This window comes from Dermochelys coriacea, chromosome 4 (assembly GCF_009764565.3).
Source record: "Dermochelys coriacea isolate rDerCor1 chromosome 4, rDerCor1.pri.v4, whole genome shotgun sequence".
NCBI lineage: Eukaryota > Metazoa > Chordata > Testudines > Dermochelyidae > Dermochelys > Dermochelys coriacea.
This window is the reverse complement of record NC_050071.1, coordinates 139,249,523-139,255,532: the sequence shown is the minus strand read 5'-3', so window position 1 is coordinate 139,255,532 and position 6,010 is coordinate 139,249,523.

The following is a 6,010-nucleotide window of genomic DNA, read 5'->3' as shown; positions in this document are numbered from 1 at the left end:
GCTAGCACAAGTATGTCTCCCCTCGCTGAAATTTACAGCGCCAGCAGGCATACCCTATGTGGCATAATTTCTCCTGTTCCTGTTCACACATAGAATCACAGAATATTGGGGGTGGAAGAGACCTCAGGAGGTCATCTAGCCCAACCCCCTGCTCAAAGCAGGACCCACCCCAACTTGGCTGGGACCATCCCAGCCAAGGCTTTGTTAAGCCTGACCTTAAAAACCTATAAGGATGGAGATTCCACCACCACCCCCCTAGTGAAAGGGTTTCCTAATATCCAACCTGGACCTCCCCCACTGCAACTTGAGACCATTGCTCCTTGTTCTGTCATCTGTCACCACTGAACAGCCGAGCTCCATCCTCTTTAGAACCCCCCTTCAGATAGATGAAGGCTGCTATCAAATCCAGCCCTCCCCACCCCCTCAATCTTCTCTTCTGCAGATTAAATAACCCCAGTTTCCTCAGCCTCTCCTTGTAAGTGATGTTTCCCAGCCCCCTAATCATTTTTGTTGCCCTCCACTAGACTCTCTCCAATTTGTCCACATCTTTACTATCTGCAAATTCGTGCATCTTCTTGATCAGAGCTGTGGTCAAACAATAGGAAAATTGTAGTGGCCAGTTGCATGGGAAAAATGTCATTGGAAGAATATTTTCCAGCCCTCTATTGCAGAACTTGGCAGAAAAGTGGAAAAATTGTTTTGGAATTGATGAGAGAAATGCGTCAAAGAAGCTTCCACGGATGTTAGTCAATCAGTTCTGCTCTGGATTTCCTGTGTAATGAAATCACGGTTTACTGAGGTAGCAGGTTGTTGTGTGTTTCCCTTCCTACTTATTTAGGCTTTGATGCTGCCCTTGGATGCATGTGGCAAGGAGGGGCTGTGCGCACACGCACCTCAGAGCGGAATGCACATGAAATTATTAGTGATGTGACTTTGTATTTGCAGAAAGTCAGTAAAAAGGAAACTTTCACAGTTAGCAGATCGTTGCACCAAGGATTTAGCGAGGGAAGGTTGCTGGACCCATGGGAGACAGCTAAATATGCAATGGCTACGTGATGGGGTATCCACCCTACATAAGCCCTGAGTGGGTTAATGGGGGCCAGACAGGATTAATTAACCTTAGATGCTGCAGCTGGAGGGGAACCAGGGCTTGATAAGGCCTAATGGAAGATTAAACTCAGTTGGGGAAGGAGCTAGGCTAACAGTATAAGCCAGGAAGTGAGAGCAGAAAGAGGCCACAGAGATGAGATTTGCAGTCACTCCCGAGAGGAAAAGAGAGCTGGCCAGAAATAAGAAGGAGAATCCTGGGGTCTAGTCCTGGACTGGGGAGTCTGGTAAGAGGCTGACAATGGTGAAGTAACCATGGGGAGCAGAGGAATCTCCAGGGGTAAATCCAGAGATAGGTAAGGAGATAGAGAGTTGGGTTAGGAAGGAGCCCAGGGAAACAACAACAAGAACTGAGACTAAGCAGACATAGGTTACTAGTCACAGGGTCCCTAGGCTGGAACGCAGCATAGGGGATGCACCCAGGTTCTCCTACCAGGCACTGGGAAGTGGTACAGGACCTGGAGACCATCTGAGACAGCATCTGGACAGCTTGTCCAGTGGGACGTTGTTACCCTGGAAAAAGGGGATTATATAGTGACATGGCTGGAGGGCCAAATGGTGAAAAGGGAGGACCCTCAGTTATGGAGAGAGGGGCCACAGTGCAAATGACGGGCTGAAGGGGGGTGCCAGAAGAGGCCAAAGCTAATTCCCAGACCCAACCACAAGAAGGTGCACCTGAAGTGAGTGGAACTCCTTCAGAGGCTAAAATACACTTTCAATCCCTCCAAACATTAATGACACTAGCACAGACCCCTAGACACTGCAGAAATCCACAGGGCTCTGCACGGGGTCTATGCTGTGTTAGGGGGTTTATTCCTTCACTCACTTACTTCCCTGGTCCTTCTCGCATGAACAGAGAGCAACAATACTCGAAGTCCAAAGGTGCAAACAATTCGATGTTTATTGGGGTGAACTTCCAGCAAGCATGATTCCAGTTTCCTTCCTCAGTGTCTCCCTTCCCAGCTCTGGCACCACAGAGCCTTACCTGTGTCCCTGTTCCCATTCCTGCCCTTAGCTAAACATGAGTCCATTTCCCCCCCCCCCCCCACTTCCTGATTGACTGCAGACTATATAGTAAAACATGAGTTCTGCTTAGCTATACCTTCACCAATCATTTTCCTGAAATTTAACTAACCAATCCTAACATATTGTAACATGATTATGTAACCAATTATATCCCACCACCTTAATTAGTTTACACCCAGCAAAACTAATTATACAGCAGACAGAAACAATCCCAGAACCAGACAGAGATTATACAGACAAACAATAGGGAAATGGGGACTACAGTGATAGAACAAACACAGAAGTGAGGAGTTCAGATCCCAGCTATTGATAAGTGAGTTCTTGCCAGACAGGATGCTATCAAACTAAGTTTCCTTTTACATTTCCTAGGCACTTCCCTTTCTCTGGAGGCGCTGGGCATTATCAGGACAGGACTGTATCCTAACAGCCCAATAGCATCTTCTTTCAGTGTGACTAGGCTGGGATGTGAGGAGGTGACCGGTCACTTCCCAGCTTATGGCTGCCTCTGCTGTTTAGCCAGAGGCCTTAGCCTAAGCACAGAGCTTCAGACGGTCACAGTAAGAGAAGGCCCTTACACCGGCAGACAGTGATTTTGATCCTTTCTTTTATACCTCTAGAACTAGCCAAGTGATAAGAATACACCTAAATTCTTAGAGTCTAGGCCTTCACAGACAGGCCTGAATAGCTATATCCTAACATGCTAGTCGAACCGGGGAGAGGGCTATAAAAGGAATAAATCTTAGAGCATCTTCTCCATCCCTCTGCCAGCACAAAATCATTCCCTAGCAGTATATTGTTTTGTCCAGCCAGGTTTCCCAAGCTCTGCTTGTAGAGAAAAGCAAACCACTGCAGTTACAGTTCCTGTTGATGTGATCTGAAATGTGCCATATGTGTACTAATGAAATGGGCATAATGAAAGGAGGATACTAACTGGCTTACAAGTGCCCACCTATGTGGGCATCCCATTAAACTGGCTAGGTCAAATGTGAGTTTTCAGAAGTGAAGTCAACTAGGAACATAGGAAGTTCTGATTGGCTGCTAGCCTGCAGGGGGCGGGCATTAGGGTGTCTGTGTGTTTGCGTCAGGGAAGCCTGGCTGTTTAAAAATAGCCAGAGCCTCGCGAACCAGCTGAGCGGCAGCGGAGCAGCGGGGACAGCAGAGCAGCTCACAGCAGGAGTTTGCCTGGGAGTTCGCCTGGAGTGAGCCCAGTGAGGCTTACATCTTGCCAACGTCTCTGAGGAAGCTCATAGTAGGTAGGTGATATGGAAGGGGGGGGTTCAGCTGTTGTGACCTGCACTGGATGTGCCATGTTTGTCTTTCTTCCACAGGACAGAAGCGACTTTGTCTGTACAAAGTGCAAGCTGGTCTCCATATTGGAAGAGAAGATTGAAGGTCTGGAGCAACAGGTAACGACCCTGCGTTGTATACGAGAGACTGAGGATTTTCTGGACCAAACTCAGGATAGCCTTCTAGGGGCACAAAGCTCTAAAGATATAGAGCAGGTTGCACAGAGGAGCCAAGAGGCCAGTGAAGAAGCTTGGCAACATTTGACCTCCAGAAGAGGTAAGCGGAATGTCCGGGTTCCAGTAACACAGACACAGGTAACTAACCGCTTTCATGTTCTCTCCACAGGTACCAATGCGGAGAGTGGACCAGATGATATGTCTGGGGGGAGAAAGCAGAAGGAGACTCCGCTGGTTGGGAGGCATGAGATGCGATGTCCTGAGGTTGGGGGTTCCACGACCACCACTCCCAAGAGGAGAAGGCGGGTGGTGGTGGTCGGGGACTCTCTCCTCCGGGGGACTGAGTCATCTATCTGCCGCCCTGACCGGGAAAACCGAGAAGTCTGCTGCTTGCCAGGGGCTAAGATTCGTGATGTGACGGAGAGACTGCCGAGACTCATCAAGCCCTCGGATCGCTACCCCTTCCTGCTTCTCCACATGGGCACCAATGATACTGCCAAGAATGACCTTGAGCGGATCACTGCGGACTACGTGGCTCTGGGAAGAAGGATAAAGGAGTTGGAGGCGCAAGTGGTGTTCTCGTCCATCCTCCCCGTGGAAGGAAAAGGCCTGGGTAGGGACCGTCGAATCGTGGAGGTCAACGAATGGCTACGCAGGTGGTGTCGGAGAGAAGGCTTTGGATTCTTTGACCATGGGATGGTGTTCCATGAAGGAGGAGTGCTGGGCAGAGACGGGCTCCATCTTACGAAGAGAGGGAAGAACATCTTTGCCAGCAGGCTGGCTAACCTAGTGAGGAGGGCTTTAAACTAGGTTCACCGGGGGAAGGAGACCAAAGCCCTGAGGTAAGTGGGAAAGCGGGATACCGGGAGGAAGCACAGGCAGGAATGTCTGTGAGGGGAGGGCTCCTGCCTCATACTGGGAATGAGGGGCGATCAACAGGTTATCTCAAGTGCTTATATACAAATGCACAAAGCCTTGGAAACAAGCAGGGAGAACTGGAGGTCCTGGTGATGTCAAGGAATTATGACGTGATTGGAATAACAGAGACTTGGTGGGATAACTCACATGACTGGAGTACAGTCATGGATGGTTATAAACTGTTCAGGAAGGACAGGCAGGGCAGAAAAGGTGGGGGAGTAGCACTGTATGTAAGGGAGCAGTATGACTGCTCAGAGCTCCGGTACGAAACTGTGGAAAAACCTGAGTGTCTCTGGATTAAGTTTAGAAGTGTGTGCAACAAGAGTGATGTCATGGTGGGAGTCTGCTATAGACCACCGGACCAGGGGGATGAGGTGGATGAGGCTTTCTTCCGGCAACTCACGGAAGCTACTAGATCGCATGCCCTGATTCTCATGGGTGACTTTAATTTTCCTGATATCTGCTGGGAGAGCAATACAGCGGTGCATAGACAATCGAGGAAGTTTTTGGAAAGCGTAGGGGACAATTTCCTGGTGCAAGTGCTAGGGGAGCCAACTAGGGGGAGCGCTTTTCTTGACCTGCTGCTCACAAACCGGGTAGAATTAGTGGGGGAAGCAAAAGTGGATGGGAATCTGGGAGGCAGTGACCATGAGTTGGTTGAGTTCAGGATCCTGACGCAGGGAAGAAAGGTAAGCAGCAGGATACGGACCCTGGACTTCAGGAAAGCAGACTTTGACTCCCTCAGGGAACAGATGGCCAGGATCCCCTGGGGGACTAACATGAAAGGGAAGGGAGTCCAGGAGAGCTGGCTGTATTTCAAGGAATCCCTGTTGAGGTTACAGGGACAAACCATCCCCATGAGTCGAAAGAATAGTAAATATGGCAGGCGACCAGCTTGGCTTAATGGTGAAATCCTAGCGGATCTTAAACATAAAAAAGAAGCTTACAAGAAGTGGAAGGTTGGACATATGACCAGGGAAGAATATAAAAATATTGCTCGGGCATGTAGGAAAGATATCAGGAGGGCCAAATCGCACCTGGAGCTGCAGCTAACAAGAGATGTCAAGAGTAACAAGAAGGGTTTCTTCAGGTATGTTGGCAACAAGAAGAAAGCCAAGGAAAGTGTGGGCCCCTTACTGAATGAGGGAGGCAAGCTAGTGACAGAGGATGTGGAAAAAGCTAATGTACTCAATGCTTTTTTTGCCTCTGTTTTCACTAACAAGGTCAGCTCCCAGACTGCTGTGCTGGGCATCACAAAATGGGGAAGAGATGGCCAGCCCTCTGTAGAGATAGAGGTGGTTAGGGACTATTTAGAAAAGCTGGACGTGCACAAGTCCATGGGGCCGGACGAATTGCATCCGAGAGTGCTGAGGGAATTGGCGGCTGTGATTGCAGAGCCCTTGGCCATTATCTTTGAAAACTCGTGGCGAACGGGGGAAGTCCCGGATGACTGGAAAAAGGCTAATGTAGTGCCCATCTTTAAAAAAGGGAAGAAG